At 36.7% G+C, this 13,065-nt stretch overlaps 1 pseudogene; it reads right to left on the bottom strand.

The window, feature by feature from the left end:
* Positions 1–43: 43 nt before the first annotated feature.
* On the bottom strand, positions 44–3,937 carry LOC133824489 (multiple organellar RNA editing factor 1, mitochondrial-like; annotated as a pseudogene).
* Between the last annotated feature and the right edge of the window lie 9,128 nt (positions 3,938–13,065).

Here is a 13,065-nt window from a genome sequence, read left to right as displayed (position 1 = left end):
TCAAAAGAAGAAAATGGAAAATTAAGATAAATACTTATCTATTTTAGTTCATGACACCCTACATATACAAAAAAAAAAAAACAATAAACGATGATGATGATGAGAAAACTACAGGAATCTTCTTATATATATAAAAGAACAAAAAAAAAAAAAACTTGCTCATCACAAACCTCTCTCAAGACAGAAAAATGGACTCTGTGGGATGCTAGTGCAAGCATGATAAGATCTGCATCCTAAATCAAATTTAAATGTTAACATCTTTCAATATCATGTATTGAGTAAATCGGTTCTAGTCTAAATGAAAGGAATCGTCAAATTACCAATCCATATAGACAATGCCTTGTATTTGGATCAAATCCAGGCAGGTTTCTTTGCAAACGAATGTATGACATTATCTTATGCTCCCCCTCGCCAGGTATGCTGGCCTCCGAAAGAATGACCTGCAGAATCCTCATGTTAATAAGTGAGAATCGATATGCACTAAAGAAAAAGAGAATTAAATAAATGGGTAAGATCATGACAGTTACCTTGATTCCCTGCCACTTTGGATCCCCATTCATTCTCAAGTATATGTAAAAGTGAAGTGCTGAAGACAACAATGCCATGAATTCCGACCCGGGTGTGATGACATTTGAATCAAGTTTACCAGAATTTTCCATTAAATCATCCTCAAGCTTCACTTTCTGAGCAGCCTAAAAAACAATAAAAAAGAGTTACTTCATTACAGGAAATTAAAAAGAAAAGGCAACCGAAACATATGTTCCCTATTATTGAGTGTGATCATTTCCTTGAAGTCAGTGCACATGGAAAAATCTTTTTGAAAGAACTCAAGAAACCGTTATGTTAGTTGAAGTCTTTCTCTCCTTTCAGATGCTAGCTATTTAAGGAGTCTTAGTTCAGCTTGGTTTCATAATGAGAGTTTTGTGAGTTCAACAGAGGTAGTGCTCCCTTTAGAGTGTTATATTCTTCTACTAAAGTTGTTTTGATACAGAGGTTTGCATCTTTAAATATTGTATGCGGTGTAATTGTTTAAGTATTGATCAATAAAACAAGAAAGCCACATTGGCAGTTCCTCCGTGGAAGTAAGCTCTTCAAAGAGCTAAACCACATATATACTTGTGCATATATTGCCATTTACATCTTGCTAGTTTACACTACTCTCATTGTTCTTGTAATACGCCCTTGATTGTGTTCTTAACGAGTGTTGGATCTTAAAACACTACCCCAATCATAACAGATAACAGAGGCAATTTTCAGAGCTCAAAGACAACAAAACTCACCTCCTCAGCTGCATCCTTAGCAGTCTTGAAACGTCGTGACCTTTGCTGGTTCATCTTAGCTTGAGGCGCAACACCATCTACAGAAAATAAATCCGAAACATAAACTTTCAATCAACAATTGACAAGCCAAACAAAGGTAACTTCAACTCAAACGCAAACTAATTATCTAGTACCCACCAATTTAGAGATACTTGTCATTGATTAAAAAAAAGTGCAAATAAACGAAAAGTAATACAAAGGCTGTTGACAATGATCAGTACCTGGACACGTTTTCTCAAGATTAAACCTTCATGAGATCCCAAGACTTCTAAAAAGTGATTCATCCTTTCCAAATTTACCTATGAATTTTTATGAAATATAATAAATAAATAAAAGGTAAACTTGATATCCACCAACTCCTTGTCCAGAAGGTGCACCTTGCATTGGGCCATAGTTATTATAGTCTTCCCTCGTACCACCCTCCTGCCTAGGAGGTACATAGTTCCTCTGATCTCCCTGTTGGAATTCCCTCTGTTGTTGAGGATAAGAATTTCCTGAACCCCCCTGGTTGTAGTTTCCCTGATATGAAAGGGTTGAACCTCCAATTCCCTGGTCGTATGGATTCCTTCCACCAGGAGCATTGATTGGCATACGATCCCTTTGTTCCCCTTGTCCAGGAGGTCCATAATTCTGTTGGGTTGGATAACTTTGTGGAGGTCCATAGTTCCTTCCACCTCCTTGCATAGGACCCTGTTGACCGTATGAGGGATTTCCCTGCTGATTTGGCACTGGTCCTCCTGGCTGATCTTGTCTTGGTTGGTTTGGACACTGATTGTGGTCACCATATCTTCCAGTCTGCCTACCATACTGAATTGGTAGTGGCCTTGGAATGATTGTTCCATCAATGTATTTATCCCCTGATAATTGAAGAGAAAGTCTCAGGTTTTTCTATTTTCATTTTTTTTTAATCCTACAGCACTTGAATAAATAAATAAGTGCTACACAGGTCCAACTATAGTCTATGATATAATCTAGTTCTCTAAAAATCATTGGATATAAATGCAACTGAGTACACAATAAATAGATATTGTAACAAACAAACAAAAGTTCATGTTAAATACCTCCATACTCCTTATTTTGTGGATCGATGTAAGAATCAGGGAGTACAAAGATAACTCCAGGTAGACCTGTTGAAGGCAAAAAGTTAAGATCATGACTATTGAACTTCCATAAACTTTTGATAGTAAACTTTTGTGTCACATTAAACTACCATTAAACTTCTCTGACTCTTCTTCGGTCATTACAGCTTGAAAGCCTATGTAAGTTGTTGTGCTACAAGCATAAATTTTCTTTTTTGCCTCTTCCATACTGTATCCAAGAAAGCAATTATTACAAGGCTAAATTATTTTAAATACAAATCTAATCTAGAGTACAAAACTAATAACATGTTACATGTCTTGAGACATAAAAGAATTTGCATAGGCCCTTCAAACTAACGTAAATGAAAGAAAATTATTATTATTTTTATATAAAAAAAAATGAAGAAACAGAAGACAAACCCAGTATCATAATCAATTTATTATCCAACTATTCAAATTTTCTCTCCATCAATAGGGCAACATAAAATCTTTTTCCAAAAATCGGTGCCAGGCCGCTGAAAACCAAAAATTTATATGAATCATTCTGCTAACTAGCTCTTTCAGTACAAAACAAAAACATGTTTAAAACGAAAAGATTCATGACATGTAGTGATGTAGTAAAGAAACAAAGATGAAAACATTTTAAAAAAATGTAATCCCATTCAGGCCACCCCAACCCCAGGAAGAAAAAGTTAAAACACATACATCCAAATAATTCAAAACATAAATATATAAATGAATAAGAAAAGAAAAAAGAAAAGCCCATTTGATAATCATTTACCCTGGTACATAATGAACAGAAAGAAACCAATAAAAGGCATTACCCAAAGAAATAGAATTCATGAAAATTTCTACTCATTTCTAATCTTATAAAATACAATAATAGAAGAAAAAAGAAATAAAAAAGGGGGAACATATACCATATAAATATATATATGTATATAGACAGAGAAGGGGTGAGATTAGACCTGATGTTTAAGCCCCTGGCACAGGTTTCCTCATAGGTACGAACCATTTCTTTAGGGGAAGGTTTGTGGTCCTTGGGGAAATCCATGACGATGAGCCAGTGGTTGTAGTCACATCCCTCGAACAGTATCGTGTCGGGCCCAATTTCGTCATTCTGGTTGTTTCTATTGCCGTATGCTGATTGGGCAGACAAGAGTGAGAGAGACGACGATCTGAACTGGCGAGATTGACGGAGTAGAGGCCATGAATGCTCTACCAAAGTAGGTAAATCTACCGAAATGAAGCCCTAGAGTGGAGGCGATGAGGAAGACGGTGCAGAAATTGCAGAAGTGGCGGCGAGAGAGCGACCGAGTGTGGAGATGGTGCTGCTGATAGTTCGGCGGAGGCGGAGAGAGGTCAGCGCCATGGCTGCTTTTTGCGGTGGTGATGTAGATGGTCAGGAGTAAATCGATAGCCCCCTGAGATATGTTGAAGGAGAGGAAATGGGTCTCGGGTCTCAGAAATGTTGAAGGAATTGAATGAAAGGAATTTTCAGGTCTCTCGGGTCTCTCTGCTGGAATTGAGGAAATGTTGAAGGAGAGGAAATGGGTTTCTCGGGTCTCACAAATTTTCAGGTCTCAGAAATGAAAAAAAAGGCTAAGTGGCGGGATAGTGTAATATATTACCACCCTTTTTTCATGCCCAATATAAAACTCTAGCATAATACTTTTTTATTAGTATTATATTCATTTGTTATGGAAAGGGGTATTTGGTGTAGTGTTCATTCTTCAAAAATTATATTTCCTTTTATACAAGTCTTCTACTTGATTCTGACCTTCTTATTTTTGCATGGCATGATGACACTGGCTCATACCCGTCCTCAAGAACTAAAGATGGCTAACTTGCTCACGAGGTCAATGTCAACTGTAAAGCAGTTCAAGGAGTCAAACACAGTGAACTATAAGCACATCAAAGAGCACAAGGGGGATCTCAGGGAAAATATTACCGAGATTGAGGGCAAGAGCAAGGTCATCTAGGCTCTCCAGGATAAGGAGGCAAAACATGCATGTCTGATCGAGGGGCACAAGTAGGAAAATGAGAGCCTTGAGAAGTGCATCTAGCAGCTCGAGGAAAAACAGAAGATACTAGAGGAGGAGCTAGCCCAAGAGAAGGAGAAGCATTCTTCGGACCTGTCTAGGTTCAAGAGTGCTGCTTTTAATAGCTTTTTCATGTTTTGGAAAAATAGCAAGGAGGAAAAATTTGACTATCTGTCTGCCAACCTTCGGGGATAAAGAAATAGTGTGTTGCTCATGAGAAGGAGGAGTATGTTTCTGCTTCTTCCCTAGAGAGCCCTGGTCTAGAGATATCCCTAAACTCGGATGGTGAGTAGGGACTTGAACAGGCAGAGGATGAGGTGGCTGGTTAATGAGGCGGGAGTTTCCCTTGTCTTTCTTTTCCTTTATATATATATATAAGCTAGGCACCAGAGCCTTAAGTTTCGTGGTGTAAAAACAATGGTTGTGCAAGCAGGTTTTAATCTTTGACAATATTTGTAATATTTTACTTGCTTTACATACAATATGTTGCATGTTATTTTGACTAGATATAACAATTAATTTCTGTATAAGTTTTTCAAACTTTCCTGCTTGTGTGAACAAATAAATATTTTAGTTTCTAAGTTCTTTTTGATCAAAGCACATCACTTTATAAATTTTGAGAAAATGTCTAAGTACTACTTAGTTGTGCTTTTTACCCTTTTGCTTATGTACGATTATGTATACCCTATATGCCCCCAAGTGATCAAGGAGGTAAGTCCTTGGTCACTTGCCAAATGACTAGGCATGTTCTGGCTAACACTGCTGCTTGAAATCATATCATGAAGTAGTATACTAGTTAAGCAATACTTGTTAAATAACAAAAGCCGGCAATGTAAGTGTGTCAAGCACACTCCCTTATAAATATCACGTAATAAAATGGACAAAATCATATCTATTGAACTAAAAAATTCATACGGACAGTGAATATTTTGAATGAAAATATTAGGAATTGAATTTTGTTAGATAATTGGTCGTCTTGAAGGGAAAAATGTGCCTTACGACCAGATAATAGCAAATAGTCTAGGAAATAATTGGTCATATTACAAAAAATGGGCAAAACGTGCCCTACAACCATAAATAACAAAAATACATTGATCGTGAAAAAATGGGGAAAACATTCCTTAGAACCAAAAATAAAGAAATCTAGAACTACACTAATCATAATAAATGGGCAAAACATGTTTTGCGACTAGTGTTATTGATAATATTTTCTTAGATGTTCGCTGTTCTAGTAACTTGCGACCAGTTCACCATTTAATCGAGCAAGTTTATTTGTTCTTGGTTGTAAAACATCTACGATCTAGTATGATCCTTCCCAATTAGGCCCCAAAGATCCCGCTATAGGGTCCCTTGTGTTTTGGAATACCCATCGCAAGACTAGATCACCCGTGGAAAAATTTATGTCCTTAACTCGAGAGTTGAAATATCGAGCAACCTTTTTCTGGTAAGTAGCTATCTGCAACTATGACTGCTCCCTTTGTTCATCGATCAAATCAAGAGTTTCAGATAATAGTTGATGATTCTGAGTTTGGTCATATGTACTTCTTCGATGTGATGGGGGGTCAATTCAACTTTTATCATAGTTTCATAAGCCAAGGAAAATTGAGTATGAGCAATTGATGTATGAGCAGTAGTGCGATATGACCATAGTACTTTTGGAAATACATTCAACCAGTTGCCTTTCGCTTGCTCGAGTCGTTTCTTCATTGTATCCTTTAAAGTTTTGTTAACAACTTCTACCTATCCATTTGCTTGGGGATGAGCAATAGCTAAGAAACTCTTTTTGACACCATTTCGCGCACAAAAGTCTATAAATAAATCATTGTCAAACTGAGTACTCTTGTCTGAAATGATCTTTTTCGGTAGTCCATATTTGCAGATGATATTTTTTACCATGAAATTGAGCACTTTCTTTGAAGTAATATTTACTAGTGGTTCTGCTTCAATCCACCTAGTAAAGTAATCCACTGCAAATACTGCAAATTTGACTCTTTCTTTTCCTATAGGTAGTTGCCCGATCAGATTTATCCCCCATACAGCAAAGGGCCATGGACTTTGTATTTGTTTGAGCTCATTAGGAGCTGCTCGAAGTATCTTAGAGAATCTTTGGCACTTGTTTCATTTCCTTACATACTCCATTGCATCTTCATTCATTGTTGGCAAAAAATAACCTTGTCTCAATATCTTTTTTGCTAGACTTTTCCCCCTGCATGATTGCCACAGAAACCTTCATGTACTTCAATCATTAGTAGCTCTACTTTTGTTCTTGTGACAATCCGGAGTAGAGGCTTGTGACACACCATCTATACATCACTCCATCAAGGATTGCATATCTAGCAGCTTGCCTTGTTATCTTTTGAGCTTCATAATCGTCTTGGGGCAAAGTCCTGTGCTCCAGATAAATAACAATTGGAGTAATCCAGGATGGGGAATTGTCAAGCAGCAACACTATCTCTTCTTCATTAATACTTAGTTAGGAAAGGTGCTCAACTGTTATTATGTTTAAAGTATCTGCATCTTTGGCTCTTGCTAGTTTGACTAAGGCGATTGCATTTGAATTCTAGTCACGTCGTACTTATTGTATAGTGTGCTTCTTGAACTGCACCAGAAGGTCTTTAGCTTTGATCAAATAGGAGGCCATCTGTATGTCTTGAGCTTGGTATTCCCCTTGTATTTGGTTTACGACTAGCTGCAAATCAATGTAAATGTCTAGTGATACGGCTTCAACATCTCTAGGAAGTCACAATTCGGCGAGTAGGGCCTCATATTCTGCTTCATTATTTGAGGCATTGAATCCAAACTGTAATGCACAATGAATGCGATGCTCCTAGGGTGTAGCTAAAATTATCCCAACTCCAAAGATGTGTTCATTTGAGGACCCATCTACACAACTTCCATGTTGGCCAGGTCTTTTTATTTTCTTCTGGTGCTACCCCTTGCTCATGTGCATTCAGCAATGAAGTCTACTAGTGATTGTCCTTTGATAACAGTCCGTGGTTGCTAGGAGATTTCATACTGCCCAAGCTCTATTCCCCATTTAAGCAGTCGACTTGATGTCTCAGGCTTTTGTAAAACCTACCTCAGAGGTTGGTTAGTTAGGATTGTGATTGGGTGAGCTTATACATATGACCATAATTTTATTGCTGCAAGTAGGAAGCAGTATGCCAATTTTATTTTTGATCAATGGGTATCTTGTTTCTTCCCATATCACCCTTTTGGTGATGTAATACACTAGATGCTGGACTTTTTCTGCCTCCATGATAAGTCCTGCACTAACAATATGTTCAGTGACTACTAGATACAAATAAAGAGTTTCCCCATCAATTGGCTTTGACAAGACTGGTGGATGCGCTAGGTTCTCTTTAAGTGCTTGGAAAGTCTTCTCGCATTCTTCTGTCTATTAGAACTTCTTATTTCCTTTTAGAAGGTTGAAGAATGGAACACATTTATTTGTTGACTTTGAGATGAATTTTCTAAGAGATGCAATCGTCCAGTAAGGCTCTGCACATCCTTTATCTGTTAGGAACAATTCCTAGTGCACAGCGGAAATTGTGGTAATGGTAGTATTTTATACAATAAAAAAATTTCATATAAACAAATTTATATGGGATCCTTTAATATGAAATATGTTAATCAATATAATATGGATATGTAAAAATAATACGAAATTATTTACCTCTTGTAGCCTATCAAGAATCCTTGAATATTTTCATATATATTTCGATCTTCCTATCCTCGCTGGAGTATTGAGACCTAGTTCTTCCAAGACGTTCTCTACACCTCAAGATGTGGGTGGACACATAGAGAACAAGAATCAATATTTGTGAATCAAAAGTATTCTCAATACATGAGACTCTTGATTATAGGCTAGAGAGAAAGGTTTTTCTTTTTGTGTGAAAAAGATGATAAGTTTTTCTTCTCTGTAAAAGTTCTTCTCCTATTTTCTATCATATAGAATATATAGACATTATTATAATAATAATAAAATTGATCATCTTTAATAATAATAAAATAAAAAGATTAAAGACAAAGCATTACATTCCATTTTAAAACCCTTTTCAAAATATTTTAATTAATTAATTAAATAAAATAAAAAACCAATATCTAATCACCATCAGCAGTGGTACACGCATAGGGTAGTCCAAGAAGCCCTATGCATGTAGCACTTCCCTAAAAAAAATGAGATTTTACTTTTTCATGGATTTTTATTTTAATTAATTAATAATTAGAAATTCAAATAAGACATCGTCTTTTTATAGAAAAGATAACAACTTAAATTTCAAAATTAAAAATTTTAATTTCCATTATTATCGTATTATTAATTAAATAAATATAATAATCAAAAGCAATTTTGACTATCCATATTTATCCTTTCACACTTAAATAAAATAATTGATTAAAATCAATTTCTTTTATTTCTACAAAATTTTGAAAATTGCATTGATGCACTAATAAATTGTGCAACTTCAATTATCACACAATTGCATATTTATCCCAAAGAATAAAAATTCTCTCAACTAGTCCATTCACATTTTGCCATTTGTATCAACTCTTACCTTGAAGAGTATTGATAGAGCCGCCCTGGGGACCTATGGACCAATAATTCCAAGCTCCAATAAATAAATAATAATTAACTAAAACTCTTTGATTCAATAATTATATTTATTAATCTCATGAGTACTCCACTATAAATACGAGACTACACTCTTCAGAATTGAGGACATATATTTGCTGAGTACTTTATTGTAACCATAAAGTGTCCATTGATATAATCATTACATACAAACTAATCCGCTATTGATGAATCATAATTAAGTGGGAATAAAATTATTGTTTTACCCTTTTAATTATATCTTGATTCCTAGTGTACCATTGACTTTACTAGTGAAGGTTAATTCATAATCTGATTATGAATTTGACGTCAATAACCTTTTTAGTTCCAAAAGCCAACTCAATAGGGAACCATCATTCAATCTATAAGAAGATATAGATTCCATATCTATTAAATTATGTCCCCAGCCATATACATCATTGAGTCCCCAAAACAATAGTTCATAGCCTGATCATTTTGAAAAACCGTAATGCATGAATCAAAGGATCAAATGACATATATATGAGTTCATAGGAACTTCAGAATTAAGATCAGTTTGTATATGATCATCAGTCGAAGTGTTTTGTATTAATACGAAATGGTATTCAAATAAGTATTATTAAATCACATTTGGTCCAGTTCTACATACTCTCAGTATGCAAAGTACCTCCACTAAAGTGTCCTACTACACTAGTAACCCAGTTCTAGGTCACATGTATTTATAATACTAGTGGACTATGCTAGCAGTAATTAATCTAAAGATTCCATAACTTTATTTTACATCAAACTATTTAAGTCCATTATCTCAATCTCGATCCTCTCATACCAATATGAGATTGAGCACACATAGATGAACTTGAGAATTTTCTTAAATTTACATAATATTATTAACAATAATATAGTACATACACTACATATATTCAATAATTCAATTCATTCATTCATTTCATTAAAACCATTGTCAACTACAATTTCTTTAAGGGCACAATTCCCAACATTATCTTGGTTGGGGATCTCATGTCAATGAAAGCTTTGATCTTTTCTGGATTAGCTTCTATACCTCTTGAAGTGGTGATGAAACCAAGAAATTTTCTCGAGTCTACCCCCAAACAAGAACTTTAAGGGGTTAAGCTTCATATTGCAATGCTTGAAAATAGTGAAGGATTCTACTAGATCTTGAATGTGCTCCTCAACCTTCTTCGACTTGACCAACATATCATCAACATAGACCTCAATGTTATTGCCTATCTAGTGCTTGAACATCATGTTAACCAGTCGCTGGTACGTCATGCTAGTGTTTTTGAGTTCAAAAGGCATTACTTTGTAACAGTGTAAGCCTATGTTTGTTCTGAAGTTGGTATGCTCCTCATTAGGAGGGTGTATGCTTATTTGATTGTGCCCTATGTAGGCGTCCATAAATGTAAAAAATCTCATGCCCTGCGGTAGCATCAACTAACTGGTCGATTCTTTGTAAAGGAAAGCAGTCCTTGGGGCATGCTATGTTTAAATTCGTGAAGTCGACGCATGTCCTCCATTTTCCATTGGGCTTTGGTACTAAAGAAGGGTTTGCAACCCTCTTAGGGTAGAAGGATTCTCTTATAAATCGATTCTATTTTAGCCATTCAACTTCTTTTTTTAAGACCTTAGACCTTTCTTTGTCGAGCAGCAACATTTTCTACTATACGGGCTTGAAGTTATCTTTGTCAACGTTTAAGGCATGACTGATCACAGTAGGGCTGATGCCAACCATGTCCTTATGTGAATAGGCGAACACGTCTTGGTTATTTCTTAAAAAACTTCTAAGTTCAAATTTGACTTCTTTTGCTGAGTTTTTCCCAATTTTTACCACTCTGTTTGGTTCGTTTTGGTTGAGTGGAACCTCTTCAAGGTCCTAAATTGCTCCCACTCCAGTATCATAATCCCCCAAAGCGAGGATCAAAGTTTTCTTCCTCATTTTAGGCAGCACCCTATTTGGAATTTCCCTGCTCGTTTGGGAAAGCTTGATTATATTCGTCCGATGTGGTCATCTCCATTACTATTGTTGGCTTGCTTTCTGCTAGTCCAGCAAAAATCACGATGGTCATTGCCAAGCCTTTTTTTTTAGTAATTGTAATGGAGGAATTGTAGCACTTCCAAGCTTCCCATTAATTCCCTTTAACACATCAAATTTCAGCATTGGTTGGGAATTTCATTGTTAAGTGGAATATGGATGTGATAACCCTCAAATCGATGAGTATTAGCCTTCCAAGTAAGGCGTTGAAGGTTGAGGGAAGATCAACCACAATGAACGTGGCCATAACTATACTGTTTGTTGTTGCATAACCCACAGTCACTGCTAGCTTGATTTTCCCTGCTTGAGTCATTCCCTCTCTAGTAAAACCATACAAAATATGTGTGCAGGGCTCCAGATCTCAAACAGATAGCTTCATCCTTTCAAGAGTGGTCTTGAAAGGGATATCAACTGAAGAGCCATGATCCACCATGGTTCGTGCAACAGACATATTAACAATATGGGCTTCTATCATCAAGGGATCATTGTGTGGGAACTTGACATGTGCGGCGTCATCCTCGATGAATGTAATGGGCTTGCATTAATACCGAGGAGTTTTGGGAGTATGCTCATCAATGACCAACACCTCTTCTCCTGGTTCATGGCACCTTGTTCAGGCATATTGCTCTAGGGTCTTTCTACTTTCGTCAGCCATGTGTGGTCCTCCACAAATCATGTCTAGTTGACCAGATACTAGGGTTGGTTGTAACGGTTGGGCTAGTGCATTAGGAGTTATTGCAGCATCCTAATTATGTTCGGCAGGACGACGGATGTATCTTCTCATGGCATAATGTTTTTGGTGAATGAGAATCTCAATTTTGTCCTTGAGTTGATTACAATCATGAGTGTCATGTCCATAGTCATTACGGAAATCATCGAATTTATTAGTGACTATCTTGCTTATGTCTTTTATGACGGGATTTGGCTTTCTATAGGGCACTCCAGCTTGTGTAGCTTGAAGACTTCTGCTTGTAACCCTAAGAGTGTAGAGTAGGTGGTAAAACGAGGTATGTATTATCGTGGCTTTTCATTGGTCTTCGCCTGTTTATTGTTATTTTTGTTGCCACTATTAGAATTATTATTTCAATTGCCACCATTCTGATTATTCTTGTTACCATTACCATTGGTTTTCTAGTTCTGGTTACTTGCACTAGTATTTTGAACTGGTGCAGTACTAGTTCTAGCTTGGTTGGCTTGATCAACCTTCTGTATCGCTTCTTCCAGTTTTATAAACTCGTCTGCTTGATCTAGTTACTCTCTGGTTGAGTAGACGGTTTTTCTTCTAAGGTCGGTTCATAGAGGACCTTTCACTAGAATCCCAGCCATGATGGCCATCAACTTTCCGTCATCGCCAACTATCTTGGATTTAGCAGCTTCTTCCACAAAACACTGCACATAATCCTTGAGGGGCTCGTTAGGTCCTTGCTTAATGTCAATGAGGTCGTTGAGCTCGGATGGCAAAGTACGAGCAACAGAGAAATGTGAGTAGAAGAATTAATGGTTCCATGCTCTAGTTTAAAGAACCAATGTTGAGCAAAGTTGGCAAGGGTAGCAGGAAAAATTCCGCAATAGACATCATCTCTTACTCCTTGAAGATCCATTTATCTTTCAAAGTTATTCACATGTGACATTGGATCTTCCTTGCCGGTGTACATCTTCCAAGTTGGCATCTTGAACTTGGGAGGAATGGTAAGTGCATTGATTCATTAAGAGAAAATAGAGCCTTTCCTCTCTCTAAGTGGATGTCAGTTAGTTTAGTGGATATCAATTCCCGAACCATCTGTGTAAGGGCATCAAGTTGTGCTAGAATAGCTAGAGAAACTAGTGGAACAACTGTTGGGCAGCGACTGGGAATGCTGCATCTTCTTCTCATATTGTTGGACATATTACTGCTACAATGGGTCAAATGGCATTAGACTCATTGCCTTCCCGAAGCTAGTCAAGGATTTCTCTCAAGTCACGTCCCCTATTTCCAAGTCTGTTA

The sequence above is a fragment of the Humulus lupulus genome, chromosome 3 (assembly GCF_963169125.1).
Source record: "Humulus lupulus chromosome 3, drHumLupu1.1, whole genome shotgun sequence".
NCBI lineage: Eukaryota > Viridiplantae > Streptophyta > Magnoliopsida > Rosales > Cannabaceae > Humulus > Humulus lupulus.
This window is presented reverse-complemented; position numbering and strand designations above follow the sequence as displayed.